This window comes from Notamacropus eugenii, chromosome 2, assembly GCF_028372415.1.
Source record: "Notamacropus eugenii isolate mMacEug1 chromosome 2, mMacEug1.pri_v2, whole genome shotgun sequence".
NCBI classification, from domain to species: Eukaryota; Metazoa; Chordata; class Mammalia; order Diprotodontia; family Macropodidae; genus Notamacropus; species Notamacropus eugenii.
Genome location: NC_092873.1, coordinates 160,976,480 through 160,994,475, shown reverse-complemented (window position 1 = coordinate 160,994,475; position 17,996 = coordinate 160,976,480). Strand labels below are relative to the sequence as shown.

General features: G+C 39.8%; 1 long non-coding RNA gene across 1 annotated transcript in view; it reads right to left on the bottom strand.

Annotated features, from left to right (window-relative positions):
- LOC140526515 (uncharacterized) overlaps positions 1–14,897 on the bottom strand; it is a 28,148-nt gene extending 13,251 nt beyond the window's left edge. Inside the window, exon 1 of the long non-coding RNA XR_011974406.1 lies at positions 14,810–14,897. This is a non-coding gene — a long non-coding RNA (uncharacterized lncRNA). The remainder of the gene's footprint in view (positions 1–14,809) is intronic.
- Between the last annotated feature and the right edge of the window lie 3,099 nt (positions 14,898–17,996).

Here is a 17,996-nt window from a genome sequence, read left to right as displayed (position 1 = left end):
GTCCTACTCACATCCACCAGTTTAAGGCTCATAAGTCTCATTCCTCCCTGGGCTTTCTTGATACCACTCTGGATGGTTCTCCTCCTATCCATAAATTGACCCTTCTCAGTCTCCTTTGTTCAGTCATTATCCATATTCCTCCAGAAATCCTGTGAGGTAGGTAATACAACAATTCTTATCCTCATTTTGCAGATCAGTAAGATGAGGCTCAGGTATATGGTGAAATGACTTTCCTAAGATCCCCAACTAGTAAAATGGTGGAGGTGAGACTCAAACCCAGGACGTCTGATGCACAGCACATTATAATTTCCACTAAACCACACTGTCTAACACCTACTATTTGAAATGAAATATTGTATAAAGTTAGAAAAGAGCCAGCCTTGAGCAGAGTAGAGGGTTGGTTTTGGAATCAGAATGTCCAGTGACACTGGCCTCCTGGCTCTTCCAAGAATAAGACATTCCATCTCTCAACTCTGAGCATTTTATCTTTCTGTTCCCCATGCCTGGCACCCTCTCCCTCCTCTGTTCTGATTATTGGCCATCTTGGATTCCTTTAAGTTCCAACTAATGTCCTACATTTTATAGGAAGCCTTCCCTAACCTCTCTCATTTTCCCTCTTTCAATTATTTCCTATTTATCCTGTATATAGTTGCTTTGTATATGTGAGTTTGCATGTTTTCTCTCCCATCAGATTGTAAACTCCTTGAGGGCAAAGACTATCTTTTGCCTCTTTTTGTATCCCTATTGCTTAGCATAGTGCCTAGCACGTAGTCAGTGCTTAATAAATGTTTATTAATGAAGACCTCCATCTGATAAAAATACTGGCTGAGTGATCCTGGAAAAGTCATTTAACCTCTCACTGCCCCTAAGCAACACTGTAGGAGCACTGTTACAGATTTCTGCAACAATTAATGATATGCATTTACTAAGTACCCAGTACTGTGCTATAACCTAGAGTTATAACGATAAAAGAGAGTTCAGACAACAAGGAATTTACTTTGAACTGGGAGGATAGACATATAGATCGAAAGAAAAAGCAAAATATATACAAAGTAAATACAAAGTGATTTCAACTGCAAGAGAGATATAAGTAACTGGGCCAATTAAAAAAAGCCTCTGGAAGAGGGCGGTACTTGAGTTGAGACTTAAGAGGAGCAAGGGGTTCCAAGAGGTAGAGGTGAGAGCAGAATACATTCCAGGCATGGGGAACAGCCTATGCCAAGTCACAGTGGCAGAAGAACGAATGCCATGTCTGGGAAACAGCACAGAAGTCTGCTTGGCTGGAACATCAAGGGCAGAAGGGAAAAGTAATATATAATCAAAGCAGAAAATTAGGCTGGAGTCAAATTGTGAAGGGCCCTAAATGCCAAACAAGGATATTTGAGCTGAGAGACAATAGGGAGCCCCTGGAGCCTCTGGAGCATGGCAGTGACATACAAAGTCAGACCTATGTTTTAGGAATATCAGTTTGCAATTGTGTAGAGGAGGAACTGAAGACGGGAGAGACTGAAAGCAGGGAAAGCAGTTAGGCTCTTGCAGTAGTCCAAGTGAGAGTGGAGGTCATGGAGGATGTTGAGAAGGGGACAGATGCCTCAGAGACATCTAGATGGGATGTCCAGCAGCCAGTTGGTGATGTAGGACTAAAGTTCAAGAGAAAGATGAGCGGGATACATAGATTTGGGAGTTATCATCATAGAGATGATAACTAAACCTATAGGTGCTGATGAAGAGGGAGAATATAAAGAGAGAAGATACAGGGCATGACCTGTGAAGAAGGAATGGGATAAGGAAGATGTTCCACTAAGGAGACAGAGGAAGAGCAGTCAGAAAGGAAAAGGAGAATTGTATCAGAACAGAGTTGGAACACTCAAGGAGGAGATGCTACAGAAAAGGGTGAAGGGGTCAATAGTGTCAGATGCTGTAAATAGGTCAAGAAGGATGGGGCCTGAGCAAAAGCAATTGAATTTAGCAATGCAGAAAACATTGCGGATAAAGGAGAAAGCAATTTCAGTCAAGTTACCAGGACAGAAATCAGATGAAAGGGAATGAATACACAAATATCATAACACAGAGATATAGCATTAGTTTTAAGGGGCTTTCCCAGTTCAACTCCTTTATTTTTTAGACGAGAAAACTAAGACCCAGGGAGGTTAAGTCACCTTGCCCATGGTCACACTAGGAGGCAATGTCAGGACATTTGGAAATTTGAAGTAGGCCTTCCAAAACCAGAGACAGTACGCTTTCTATTATGGTGTTCTAATAATAATTCTGTTTAACTAAATCTAATTAGTCCTTTATATCACCCATCACATGTTTATTTGTTTTTTAAATAAACAAGATATGAAAAAATACAAGTGAGAAATGCTTACTGGAAGGGAGGGTATTGTGTTAAAGGTAAAATCAGAACCAGATAGAGCAGCACAGGGACTTAGGTTCAATCAGGTCCAGACTCAAAATGCTAATTTATTTATTAATCCTAAGAGTTCAGTTTCTTTGGCTTAAAACCAAAAGAGACATGAAGATTGTAAAACAATGGTTGTCTGTTTTTTGTTTTGTTTTGTTTTCAGGGAAAAGAGACTATGAGAAGTGTAATGTCAAAGTCACGGATGTTTTCTCCTTCAAACTCTCAGCAAGTTGCCAATTCACATGGGATAAAATTCTCCTATGTCTATCTTCCCCATGAAAATTTCTCCATAGGAGTTTTGAAAATTAATGATTTTCAAAGACCATCTTGTCCTTAATTTTTCACTGCCAGAGCCTGGTTTTAATAAACCTGATTCTTCTCAGCACCAGGGAGCCTAATTGTGATCTCCAAGTATGGAGGGCAAGGCCAACACTATGAGAAGAAGTACGTAAATAACTTGGTAAAGCAGGCTCTATTGTCTTCCTACTTGCTTCCATGCCCTTGCATGCTCTTTCCTCCCAGGTACTCAAGCTCTGTTCTTGACCAGCCAGAGTATACCTGTCCAGTGTTTCTCAACATAATGTTTCTAAATATACTAAATAAAATATATAATATAATAAAGATATAATTCCACGCCCCCCCCCATCCAAGTTCATGCACTTCCTGAAATATATTCACCCTTGAAAGTATGTGGACCCCAGGCTAAGAACCTCTGGTATAGAGATCTCATTAGTTAAAATTAAATGTCAATTGTATGGTTTGTTTTTATTTTTTAAAAGACCCAATAAATTGACTTATATCAAGGTTTTAAGATGTGATTGAAGCTTAAATATTTAGAACTGAAAGGAATCTTAAGAGACCACTCAGTCTAAATTCTTTCATTTTAAAGATAAGAAAACTGAGACCAAGGAGAGATGAAAAGACTTGACACATGACCAGGTAGTCAGTGACCCAACTGAATGTAGAACCTAGTACTCCTAGTGATGAATGGATTTCAAGGTCAATCATTAGGAATTCCATGTTTCTTATCAGCAAGTTTCCCATGGATACACCTATATTCCTGCAGAGAGGTGCCTTCAGTTGCCTCCAAACACAAGACCATATGCTGAAATCTCATCAAGTTGTTTGGGGAACTACTCACACTGATCAAGGACTCCTCTAACTGACCCTCTTACAGAGGTAAACTTATTTTATATTACTCCTTCCCCTCCAGGAAGACTAGAATCCAGTCAAACTGGCCTTCTAACAGTTTCTTATAGCAGACTTCCCATCATTCCTCCCTCCCTTAGATTCTCTAGTTTCCTTTAAGCTCAAACTTGCACTTCTTGCTTGATTCCCCTTCCCCTTTGCTAGAGGGGCCTTCCTCTCAAAATCTCCTTATATCTCTTTTTAATATCTCTATATGTATGTACAGTATATGTTATCTCCCTGGCCAGACTGTAAGCCTCTTAGATCAGAAACTGTTTTTGCTTTTGAATTTGCATCACCAGCATACACCACAAGACCTGGCACAAAGTACATGGTTGCTTAATTAATATTTGTTGATTGATGGACATCAGTAACAGGCTAATGGAAGAAATTTGAGGATTGCTTCCTGGAATATCTCAAGTTATACCTGCCCTCACCCATCTGGAAGGCTAGAAGGGAAAGAAGCCTCCACTAAGCTCCTATACCTCTCCCACTCTCTTCACCCCCCTGCCAACACACACAATTCTGTCCTAGAGTCATTTCTTAGTATGGCTTCATTGCAGGAATGTAGTCCCTATATCAGTGGCTTACATTCCCCATCTGGCTCACACACTTCAGATATCTGGCCAGAAGGGACAATCCCTTCCCAGGGACTGGCAGATTATTCAGTCACCGTCACAGAGGCTTTGTTCACTCCTAAAAGGGTCTGCTTAGAAGTGCTTTCTTATAATCAGAATAGCCTCAGCTAGAGCCCAAACACATTCCTTCAGAGGGCTGCAAAGGCCAGTATGTACATAAGTAGGACAGTCCTCATTTAGAACTACTCTGCTTGTGTTCAAGGGAGTAAAGGATTCTCCTACCCACTTTGTGCCAACTCAGCAGTAACAAGTTTATATTCCCTACCTTTCCTTCTTTAAAAGGGGCAGAATGGGCCTCAGGATCCTGTCAATGGTTGATAACTAGACATTTTGACCCCACACATCATAAGCCCAAGAGGCAGTATAAATATAATGGCCCACAGCTATGGAAGGAAGATGAATTCTTAACAAAAAAGGAGGGGATAGGGCAATACGAAAGATAAACTAGATAATTTTAGTTACATGACATTAAAAAGTCTTTGCACATCCCAGACAAGAAGGCACGTTACAGACCAGGAAAAAACAATGTATCAAATATCTCTGATACAGGTTTTCTATCCAAGATAAACAGACAACAAACAGAAATATGTGAAACCACGTATGGCTGATAGATAAGTGACCAAAAGAAGAATTGTAAACTATAAACAACCATATGAAAGAATTCTCCAAATCACTAACAAGGGAAATGCAAATCCTTGAGGGTGGTGACTATTTTATTTCTTTCTCTGTATTTCCAGCGCCTAGCACAGAGCTAGATACTTTGTAGACACAAATGAAATCGTGTTGATTGGCTGATTGATTGTTCTCAATGCTAAGTTAAAGGGTCAAGGAGAATCCCTGGGAAGAGGCAAGTTTTACCCTGTCAGAGTTAACTTTGTCCTGGGTCTAATAGTTAGGGAGACAAATGAGACCTGACATATCCTCTATTGGTCTATTAATCTTTCCACTACACTAAACTACCTCTCATTTATGTGTGGTCTGAACTTTATACCTTCCATGAGCAGAAATACATTTAGATACAATCTAGTCTTGATTTTACAGGGGCTAATTATTCCAGCTGGCTGGTTATCTGGGAATCTTTTTGTCTCCTATTTCCCTTCTGCAGAGCAAATGTTGACTTTGATCTTTCATTAGTGCAGCTTACTTACCAGAGGAAAGGAGAAGAGGGAGAAGTTCAGTTTAGCTGCCTCTTAGCAACTCTGGTAAAAGTGAAAGTTTGATAACTCATAGGCTTTGAGGTTGTTAGGATGGATCCAGGTCAAAGGACAGGTTTTAAGAGCTTATACAATCTATCCCCTCATTTAGAAATAGGGACTGGGATACCTCCTTGGTACAAGGAACTTGCTAAAGAGAAGGTTCCTCTGAACAATGTGGGCTAGAAACTGGACAGCAATTAAATAGTTTAAAACAGGTATTTCATCCTCTTTAAATCATTCTGCATGAGATAAGAACTTGCTCTGTGATTCCTTTGGTATAGGAAGCTCCCAATGAAGAAACTCTCTCTACTGCATTAGGTTGGTACTTTCTCTGAAACTTACAAACTAGGCCATCTTTTGCCTCGTTTCTTACCTAGCCTTTAAATACTGCATGGACATCACCTTAGGCAAACTGAGACTTGGGAAAGACCTTAGCTTTAAAAGGCCAAGGTCTCCCATTGCATCACCAGTCATCTTGACTTATGTCTTGCCACTGGACTCTGATGACTCTGAAGGAGAGCAGTGAGGCTGATGACTCTGTACAGCTCTGCCTCACTTAAATCCAATTCATTTGCAAATCCAGATATCACTTTCTTGATGTCATTGGTACTCTTTGAAAACGAAGGACAAATAACAATGACAGAGAACTGTGACCAGATTCACGTAGCCAGTAAGTGTTAGAGACTTGGTCTAGAGACTTGAACCTAGATTTCTAGCTACTACATTCTGAGGCCAGCTCTCTATCCACTATACCATATTTAATCCGTTCCTCACTTGGAATAAAGTCATAGAATGTAAGGGCTGGAAGTGACCTTAAAGCTCATTATATAGTTCAATTCCCTCATTCTGTAGAAGAGGAAACTGAGGTTAGGGCAACTCTTGCTGTTCCCCACACATGACATTCCACCTTCTGCTTCCCTCCCTGTCTTTGCACAGGCTATCCCCCTATCTCTGGAGTTGACCTTTTTTTTTTTTCTCTATAAATTTCCTCTCTACAAAGTTCCCATGGACTTGATTACTTTCTATCCAGGGATGTGGAATCTATGGCCTCGAGGCCACATGTGGCCTTCTAGGTCCTAGGATGTGGCCTTTTAATGGAGTTCAAGTTTTACAGAACAAATCTTTTTATTAAGGAAACTTATTCTGTGAAGTTTGGATTCAAAGGGCCACATTTGAGGACCTAGATGGTCACATGTGGCCCCAAGGCCACAGGTTGCCTACTCGTGCCGGATAACTCATATATTTATACATCCAAAATGGAACTCATTATCTTTCCTCAAACCCCTTCCCCCAACCCCCTTTTAATGTCTTTATCAAGGGTACCATCATCCTTCCAGTCACTAGGCTTGCAACCAAGGAGTCATTCTCAACTCTTCACTTTCCCTCACTTCACTGTCATTTCCAATTCAGTCAGCAGCCAAGTCTTATTGCTTCTATTTCTAGAACATTTTTTTCATTTTTCCTCTTCTCTGTATTTATATCACAACCACTATAGTTTAGGTCATCACGATCTCTCTACACTCTTGAAATAGCAATTGGTCTTATTGATTCTGGTCTCTCTCCTTTCCAATATAATACATCTTTCACATAGCTGTCAAAGCTATAATCCTAAAGTTTAGATCTGACCAACTAACTCCTCTATTCAAAAAGCTTCATTGGTTCCTTATAATTTCCTCTCAGAGAAAATGCAAACTCCTCTGTTATCATTTAAAGCCCTATACAATTGGGATAGAGTCTACTTTTCCAACCTTAATACACATTAATTCCCCATAATGCACTCTACATTGCAGCCAAACCAGCCTACTTACTAGTCTCCATATACAACATACTATCGCCTATTTCTGTAGCTTTGAATAGGCATGTCAGTCATAGCAGCAATGTTCCCTTTTCACTTCTCTTAGAATGCCTATTTTCCTTCAAGGCTCAGCTCAAACATCACTTTGTAAATGAGGCTTTTCCTATTGTTAGTGTTCTCTCCACTTTCTTTTGTTGTGTTTTTCTCCACAAAATGTACTTTGCAAATGTTTTCTATTTATTCTGTACATGTTACTTTCCATTCCAATAAAATGTAAGCTCTTGAGGTCAGGATTGCTTTGAGGTCAGTGCCTAGTACAGTAAGCACTTCATAAATGCCCCTTAAATGAATAATAGTCATTGGATTATCATTATCTATTCCTTGAAAAGATACATAATGATAAAATACTACTATAAGTTCAGTAACACTTTTAAATTAGTATGTGGTTTCCTAGCATCTAGAAGAAAATGTCTTCTGATTTTGATGACTGGCACTAGTTAATGTATCTACCATTATGAAAACATTCTGAAGAAACATCTAATTCACTGGATCATGGAATCTGGGTTAAAAGAAATGAGGATATGTAAAGATGTGCTATGACTTTCTGAAGTGAACAACTAATTTGAATCATCATTACGACAAATGGCCATGCCACTTCTGTTTGAATACCCTCTAGTGACCAAGAACTCACTACTTCATGAACTCTGTTCTTGAGATCTGTAATTATTAGAAAGTTCTTCCTCAGGATGAGTCATATCTGCTTTCCTATAACCTCCAGCAACTATTCCACTGATGAAAGCAGTCTTCTAATCTGTAATTTGTTCACCTTGGAGAAGCTGCTCAGAGAAATACCCTGTGCAACCAACTGCCAGATATTGATCCCATTGTAAGTGAATACATTTGCCTAGTGGTATCACTTTCTTGTGAATTTAGCTAGCTTGAATCGCCTCCAGGTTATGCTTACCCTGCGCAAACAGATAAAATGTAGCTATTGATCCTGAAAAGCTTAAGATATTCAGGATCTAAGGTCACTTTATCAAGGTGCAGAATTTCTGTGTCCAATCAGCTGGCCTTCCTTCCTGCCTCTGTTTATCATCATTCAATTGTAACACAAACTGCAAAACATCTAGCTGATAAGTCACTTTAAAAAACCTGACCTATTACCATCATCATCTTCTTCTTCTTCATTTCTTTGATTTATTACCCTCTTGGTTTTCTAATATTTATGTGAAAGGCTGAGCTGATTTTAAAGAAATCTGGTTACAGGGCTGTGATTCATCCTAGGCAAGGGTTGGGAAAGGCAATTCTTTTTCAAGTAAGAATCATAGCTTTGGTCTTAGAAGTGTTGACAGCTATGGGCTGGCAGTTGTGAATGATGAACCTAAATAATGGTTGCAGATTGGTATTTGAGCATAACAGTTCAAAGTTGGCATTTGGGAATAGTGATCAGGTTTGTCAAGTATAAGTTTCATATCCTTCTCACTGCAGTCTCCTCAAGAGAATCGACCTGGAGAAAAACAACTGAGCTCCAGAATAAGGGGGAAGGAGGCTTATTTCTGGTAGAAAAAATGAAAACAATATCAAGCCAGAAGAATTACTGGGCTCCTCTCTGGGGCCCATCCTGCTACAGTGGGGAGCTCCCTAAGTGTTCTGCTCATATACAGCTCTGGACCAGAACACACAACACAGAGACATAACTGTTGCTCATGGGACAGAGGTAAAAAAGACAATCAGCTTCTCTTCAGGCTGCCCAGCCCAAGTTAGTAGGGTAAAAAAGTAATCATTTTTAGGATCAACACTGTCTAATAATATGGTCTATGCAAATGACTAGAGCATCTGGTCTTCTATATCCCTTAGAAACCTAAATGAGATAGAGATACAGTGACCATTTTTTTCAGACCTCAAATGGGTATACCTATATTTCATTAATACACTGTAATCTCTTTGAGGGTAAATACTTTCATTTTTGTCTTTTAATCCTCAGTATTCAGCACATAGGAGGCACTTAATAAATGCTTATTGGTTGATGGACAGGTGATTTAGCCTCTGATATATGAGCTTTCACCTTATCTTGCCTGGAAGCCGCCTATCGTACTGCTTCTTCACCATCCCCAGACCATGCTGCCTACAATTTTGTCCCTCTTCTACCACTGGACCTCCCACCCTCAGACAGGTTATCATGCTATTTCCTAGCCATCTCTGAACTATGTTACCAAGTATGTATCACCTCTACCCATCTGATTCCAGTTCTCCTGTCTATGTTGCTCTTCTCCTGGTAAAATGTAAACTCCTTGAGGCCATGGACTGTACTGCTTTTTTGAATTTGTATCCCTATCTTAGCACCATGCCTGGCATATCTAAGCACTTAATAAATGCCTTTTCATTCCTTCCTTCCTTCATAAAAATGAGTCTAATCTCAGTTAGTTTAAATGGATCACCTTTAATGAAACAAAATTACATAGCTTCAAAAATATTTCAAACAACTTCAAATTACAGTAAGAGTAACTACATATCCAGAAATATTATCACTGTCATCTCATATCACAATCAACTTTTTCTTATAGCTACAGGGCTATAAGTTATCTGGACTTTTATAGTGTCACACTTGGGCCTTAAGATTAGCTAAAGCAATATTAGGCTTCATTAAGAAAGACATAGCGTCGACGGGGGCGGAGCCAAGATGGCGGAGTAGAAAGACGCACATACACATAGCTCTGAACCCACAACCCATAGAATGGCTACAGGGAAGTAACTCACGGCGAATTCCGCACCCAGAGGCCACGGAACATTGGAGCGAGGGAGATTTCTGTTCCAGAGAGACCTGCAAACCTCTCGCCGGGGGGTCCTTCGCGCTGCGGACTGGGCGCCGGGACTGGGAGCTGAGTGCAGCCCTGCCGCGGCCGCGGCACCGAGAGGAAAAGATCCGAGCAGGCTTCACAGACAGGATCTCCAGCGGCCACGCGGGTCCCTCCACCCACAGAGGGATCTGCAAACCTCTCGCAAAAGGTCCGTCGCGCTGCAGACACAAAGCCCAGCCCAGACCTGCTGCGGCCACGGCTGTGGCACCGAGAGAAACAGATCCGAGCAGGCTTCAGGGACGGGATCTCCAGCGGCCGCACAAGTCCCTCCACCCACAGGTGACAGGGGTGGGTGAGAGAGTCTCTTTGGCGGGTCGAGAGGGGAGTGGGGTGCCCCCATAATTCAGGCCCCCCCCCCCCCCCGGGAGGTAGAAGCTGAGAGGCGGCTGCAGACAGGGGCTCCCCAAGCGGGCAGGAGCCTGAATCCATTGCGGAAGGTCTGCGCATAAATCCCCTGAGGGAACTGAGCCTGAGAGGTGGCCCTGCCCCGATCTCAGCACCAGATCATAATCTCATACTGAATAGCAGCCCTGACCCCGCCAAAAGCCCTGAGGCTGGAAGCAGCATTTGAATCTCAGACCACAAACACGGGCTGGGAGGATCAGGAGGTGAGGTGGGTGTGAGGAAAATATTCAGAGGTCAAGTCACTGGCTGGGAAAATGCCCAGAAAAGGGAAAAGAAATAAGACTATAGAAGGTTACTTTCTTGGCGAACAGGCATTTCCTCCCTTCCTTTCTGATGAGGAAGAACAATGCTTACCATCAGGCAAAGACACAGAAATCAAGGCTTCTGTGTCCCAGCCCACCCAATGGGCTCAGGCCATGGAAGAGCTCAAAAAGAATTTTGAAAATCAAGTTAGAGAGGTGGAGGAAAAGCTGGGAAGAGAAATGAGAGACATGAAGTCAAAGCATGAACAGCAGATCAGCTCCCTGCTAAGGGAGACCCAAAAAAATGTTGAAGAAATTAACACCTTAAAAACTAGCCTAACTCAATTGGCAAAAGAGGTTCAAAAAGCCAATGAGGAGAAGAATGCTTTCAAAAGCAGAATTAGCCAAATGGAAAAGGAGATTCAAAAGCTCACTGAAGAAAATAGTTCTTCCAAAATTAGAATGGCACAGATGGAGGCTAATGACTTTATGCAAAACCAAGAAATCACAGAACAAAGAGAGAAGAATGGAAAAATGGAAGATAATGTGAAATATCTCATTGGAAAAACAACAGACCTGGAAAATAGATCCAGGAGAGACAATTTAAAAATTATGGGACTACCTGAAAGCCATGATCAAAAGAAGAGCCTAGACATCATCCTTCATGAAATTATCAAGGAAAACTGCCCTGAGATTCTAGAACCAGAGGGCAAAATAAATATTCAAGGAATCCACAGAACACCGCATGAAAGAGATCCAAAAAGAGAAACTCCTAGGAACATTGTGGCCAAATTCCAGAGTTCCCAGGTCAAGGAGAAAATACTGCAGGCAGCTAGAAAGAAACAATTCAAGTATTGTGGAAATACAATCAGGATAACACAAGATCTAGCAGCCTCTACATTAAGGGATCGAAGGGCATGGAACAGTATATTCCAGAAGTCAAAGGAACTAGGACTAAAACCAAGAATCACCTACCCAGCAAAACTGACTATAATACTTCAGGGGAAAAAATGGTCTTTCAATGAAATAGAGGATTTTCAAGTATTCTTGATGAAAAGACCAGAGCTGAAAAGAAAATTTGACTTTCAAACACAAGAATGAAGAGAACCATGAAAAGGTGAACAGCAAAGTGAAGTCATAAGGGACTTACTAAAGCTGAACTGTTTACATTCCTACATGGAAAGACAATATTTGTAACTCTTGAAACATTTCAGTATCTGGGTACTGGGTGGGATTACACATGCACACACACTCACATACATAGAGACAGAGTGCACAGAGTGAATTGAATAGGTTGGGATCATATCTTTAAAACAAAATGAAATCAAGCAGTGAGAGAGAAATATATTGGGAAGAGAAAGGGAGAAATTGAATGGGGCAAATTATCTCTCATAAAAGAGGCAATCAAAAGACTCATTAGTGGAGGGATAAAGAGGGGAGGTGAGAGAAAAACATGAAGTCTACTCTCATCACATTCCACTAAAGAAAAGAATAAAGTGCACACTCATTTTGGTAGGAAAACCTATCTCACAATACAGGAAAGTGGGGGATAAGGGGACAAGCAGGGTGGGGGGGATGATAGAAGGCAGGGCATGAGGAGGAGAGTGCAATTCGAGGTCGACACTCATGGGGAGGGATAGGATCAAAAGAGAATAGAAGTAATGGGGGACAGGATAGGATGGAGGGAAATATAGTTAGTCCTATACAACACAACTATTATGGAAGTCATTTGCAAAACTACACAGATATGGCCTATATTGAATTGCTTGCCTTCCAAAGGGAAGGGGTGGGGAGGGAGGGAGGAAGAGAAGTTGGAACTCAAAGTGTTAGGATCAACTGTCGAGTAATGTTCTTGCCACTAGGAAATAAGAAAAACAGGTAAAGGGGTATAGAAAGCTATCTGCCCCTACAGGACAAAAGAGAAGATGGAGACAAGGGCAGAGAGGGATGATAGAAGAGAGAGCAGATTGGTCATAGGGGCAATTAGAATGCTTGGTGTTTGGGGGGGGAGGGGATAAAAGGGGAGAAAATTTGTAACCCAAAATTTTGTGAAAATGAATGTTAAAAGTTAAATAAATAAATTTAATAATAAAATAAAAAAAATATTTAAAAAAAAAAAAAAAAAGAAGAAAGACATAGCGTCCAAGAGGAAAGCGTGATAGTTCAGCAGACCATGCAATGGGTGACACTGGCACAGGACTACCCCAGCATGGTGTGTCCTCATCAAGGGAGGTGCTATGTTCCATGAGAAAAGCAGAATTGAAGTAGCTCAAAAGAAATACTAGATACACAAATTTAGAAAATGCACCCCAAATGTTCACATGGACTATTTGTGCCTGACCTATGATAGAGCATTCTGAACTCATGTTGGTCCGATAAGGCACAGTCAGATACACTGTAACTTGATTCTAACATAGTGATGTCATTTTGGTCCTCTTGAAAAATGAAGGACTATTGTATTCAATTTCGAGTACCATACTTGAAATAGGACAGCGATAAGCTGGAGGGGTGTTCAGAGGAAGGCAACAATGATGGTGAGTCAAAGATTTTGAGTTCCTGACATCTAAGAACTCAGAAGGAACTGGGGATAAGAAAGTTACCAGGCAGAAGGGCAAGAGGAGGGAAGGAAGACAATAACTGTCTTCAAGTATTTAAAGGATTTTGTCCTGCAAGATGGATTAGCTTTGTTCTATTTGCCCTCAGATAGCAGAATTAAAAGCAACAGGAAGATTTTACAAAGAGGGAGATTTAAATTTTTGCTTGATTTAAGAAAAGATGCAACAACAACTTGTAAATCATGAGAAATATTCTGAAGTGAATATGGTTTACACCAGGAGGTAGTGGGTTTCCCTCCAGTGGAAACCTTCAAGTAAAAGCTAGATGACCATGTGTCCAGTACATACCGAAGGAATTATTTTTTCAGTTGTGGTTTAGACTAGATTGCAACTGAGGTCCCTTCCAAAGTGCAAATCCTATGATAAACTTTTTCTGAGTGGGAGCGGAGTGACCATCACTTGACTGGTGAGAGGACATGCCTAGCTTTAGTCCCTCTAAGACACTAAGCCAAGAGCCCTAAAAATTATTTTTCCTCTCCATGGAGGGTTATCTTACTCTCTTTCTGTTCTTTATGAACATGATTAAATGAGTTTACTTTAGGATATATAAAGGATGAATAATTAGGGTGGTTGAAAATTTGGGCAAGTAAGAGAATATGAAGATTTCCCATATTTTTTTGTAAATATATTCATTTATACCATGTGTAAGAGATATGCAGTATATATTATCACAAAGATATGTACTGTATACATTGGCACACTAGCATCTACTAATTAAACTTAGATGTGTCTCTCTCATTTTTGCAATGTTTATCAAATTCTTACAACCTTGACCTGATTATATACATTAAGCAATTTCTTTACAGTATAATTGGTGGGTTAGCTATCCTGACATCTAATAAAAGATAAATAAAATCTTGACTTCTCACAAAAAAAGTTAGCTTATGTTTTTCAGGGGGATCCACAGATTGGCTCAGCAATCATCCAAGAGTAAATTCTCTATATCCTAACCTACCATTTTAGTCATTTTAGTCACTCATCTTAAATACAAATCTCCTCAAGCCAGACTAGTCTCTAATTGTTATTTCCTCAAATGTTGCATGGACATTTCTACCTCTAAACTTGCATTTCCATGTTTCATCTGACTAGAATGTTAAATCTAACTCATCCTTTAAGATCCAACTCAACTCTTTTCTCTCTCTCTCCCTCTCCTCCCCTCCCCCTAGCCCCTCTCTCTTTCTCTCTTTCTTTTGAACAGCACAGAATGAGGAATTTTCAGTAATAGCGGTAAGGGCATCTTCCCTACTTGCCCCACCTCAGTGCCAGGTATTTTCTTTTAGGAGTTTACCTCATGAACCTTAACTTTGGCTTTTGTTAACATTTGAAAGCATTCTGGTTTCTTAAGGGCACAAACTCTTTCATCTTTGTCTTTGGATCTCTAGTTCCTAGCACAGTTCCCCAGTATCTTAAGCAAAGCATGTGCTTAATAAATGTTTATCAACTGATTTTTGTAGTTAATCATAGATACCATCTCTGAGGATTTGTTGGTAGTTCCTGGGAGTTGGTGGTAATTCCTGGCAGTCTGTGAAGATGGGTAGGCTTCAAGGACCAAAGTCTGTTCTGTGTCCAACAAACTTTAGGCACATCTGCTCCCTTTAATTGTTCTCAGCTCCAATAGCTTGATCCAGTAAAATCAAATACTAATTTTTTTTTGTAGTAGCAAAGAACTGAAAAAAAAAAAGATGCCTATTAATTGGAAAATGGATAAGCAAATTGTAGTACATGAATGTAATGGAATTTTGTTGAATTATAAGAAACAATGAAAATGAAGAATTCAGAGAAGCATGTGAAAATTATATGAACTGATGCAAAGTGAAGCAGAAATAGGAAAACAATATATACAATGATTTCAATGTGGTAAATAGAGTGTAAAGGTAAATAGAGATTAATATAATTTTTAAAGAAAAGTAAATATGGCCAAACCTGGCTCAGGAAAATGTACTTCTTTCCATTCTTTACGGAAGTTGGGGACTATGGGTATAGAAGATGCATGTATTGTCAGACTTTGTTGATATATTGGTGAGTTTTACTGAATAAAAAAAAATTCTTTGTTATGAAAGATAGTGTGCTGGGTAAGAATGGGAAGGATGATATAAAAGCAAGATATTTATAGACCATTTTTATGTAATACAAAAAAAAATACTTAAGCTTAGTTACTCAATTTGGGGAGGACTGAGTTTTAATCTCTCATGAGGTTTTCTACTGATTAGTTGAAATGTATTCAAAGTCCTCTTCCCAAAGTCTCTGGTAGAAATAAATCAAGTCCTAAATAAAGGGCAACTCTTTCTTAGTGCTCTTCTAGTAACACAATCAATGGATGATACTATCAATTTGTACACTGCCAGTCAATCAACCAAACATTTATTAGTCACCTAGTATTTGTTAGGAATACAAGGGCTCCAGGGATAGAAAGACAGAAGAGAAAGCTTTCAATAACATTTAAATAATCATAATCTGATCCCATGAATCTAAATATATAGTATAGCTAATGGGTCCAGAAGTGATCTTAACAGAGAATTTAAAAACCAGTTTTAATACTTAGTTTAATTACTTATACATATACAGGGGAGACAACATATACATAAGAAGGCCTATTAAAATATGTTACAAAATAGGTGCCAACTGATTTGAAGGGGAGGGCACTAAGTAGTTGGTTGGATCAGGAAAAGCTTCCTGTTAAAGGAGGCACTTGAGCTGAATACTGAATGAGACTAGGGATTCTAAAAGGCACAGGTAAGGAGGGTGTGCTTTAGTGGTGGTTGTCCTTTGTTTTCTCGAAGAGGACCAAAATGACATCACCATGATAAAGTGAAGTTTCAATGTGTACAACTGTCACTGATTAGACCAATACAAGCCCGGAATGCTTTACCATAGGTTGGGCACAGATAGTCCATGTGAATATTTGGGGTAATTACTCCAAATTTGTGCATCCTATGTTTCCTTTGTGCTGTCTCAATTCTGCTTTGCTCATAGAGCACAGCACCTTTTCTGATGTGGGCACACCATGCTGAGCAGTCCTATTCTGGTGTCTCCCATGTCCCACAATCAAATCCAAAGTTCTTGAGAGAGACCTTGAGAGTTTCCTTATATCACTTCTTCTGACCACCATATGATCACTTGCCCCATGCAAGTTCTCCATAAAATAGTCTTTTTGGCAAGCGTATATTCGCATTCAAACAACACAGCCAGCCCATCAAAGTTGTGTTCTCTGAAGCACAGTTTGAATGCTTGGCAGTTTAGTTTGAGCAAGGACTTCAGTGTCTGGTACCTTATCCTGCCAGATGATCCTCAGAATCTTCCTAAGACCGTTCAAATGCAAGTGATTCAGTTTCCTGGCATGGCACTGGTAGACTATCCATGTTTAACAGGCATACAACAATGAGGTTAGCACAACGGTTCTTTAGACCTTCAGTCTGTAGTCAGTCTAATACCTCTTCTCTCCCAAACTTTTCTTCAGAGCCTCCAAAACACTGAGCTGGCTCCAGCAATGCGTGCATCAACCTCATTTTCAATGTGTACATCCCTGGAAAGTACACTACAAAGGTAAATTAACTTATCCACAACTTTCAAAACTTCTCCATTTGTTGTAACTGACAGTTCCATGTATGGATGGTGTGGTTGTGGCTGATGTGCTTGACCAACAGTACAAAGATATAGAGCCTGAAAATAGAGGCTTGTGTAAGAACAATAAGGCCAGTTTGACTGGACTGAAAGATGTGTGACTCAACCTAGTAAAGTCTGCTTTTCAGAATCTGCTCATTCATGAAATTATTAAACTTTTTTTGCCTTAAGCTATGCTTATTGCACACATATGTGCACACACACACATATTCCAAGGGACTCTCAAATTAAAACTACACTTGGTCACACGTGGCCTTGAGGCCAGAGGTTCCCCACCCCTGGAAAACTTGCTGAAGGTCAGTCTATCAGCCTCCTAGGGAAAAATTATAATAATTTATTCTTTCTCTGTACACTTTCTTTGTCCCTACACACTGGGAAATTCCTTATAAATCCTTTCTTGGATGAAGAGACCTTTCCAATTTGAGGGATTTTTTTTCTAGTTAAAGGGTGAGTTCACATTTAGTTAATTTACCTTTGATTTAATAAAGACCCTGAGACATCCCCCACCCCAAACTCCCTGTAACAGTTTTGTTAGGTTTGGCAGAAGAATGACTCACAGAATCACTATTTTTTTAAAAAGGCTAATATCGCATATGAGGAATGTCATCCTAGGACACACAGTGCTTTATTTCAATTTTTATCTAGTGCCTTCCAATATTGTACAATCAGGAAATGCTTGCTAGATCTACAAACAACTATTACACCAAATTATCCTAAGTATTCCAAGTCTGTTAAAACTTGTCATGGTTTTTTTAAGTCACTGTAACAGCAGAGCTAGATCCACAAAGGTCATGGAGCCATTAGCTGTACTATATATTAGCTTCATGTGACCTGATTATGGTTATTAAAGGTTTATAGGTTGGGTTTTTTTTCCTTTGGCCAATAAAATGAAAACTAACTTCAAACTGATGTTTAGATTCCTGGTCTTCTAGCCTTTTTAAATTTACATTGACACTGTCTGAGAATTTTCTTTTTTCTAACTGGTTCCATCATTGTTGGGTTTACTATTTTGGTAGATGCATGTTGAAATATAT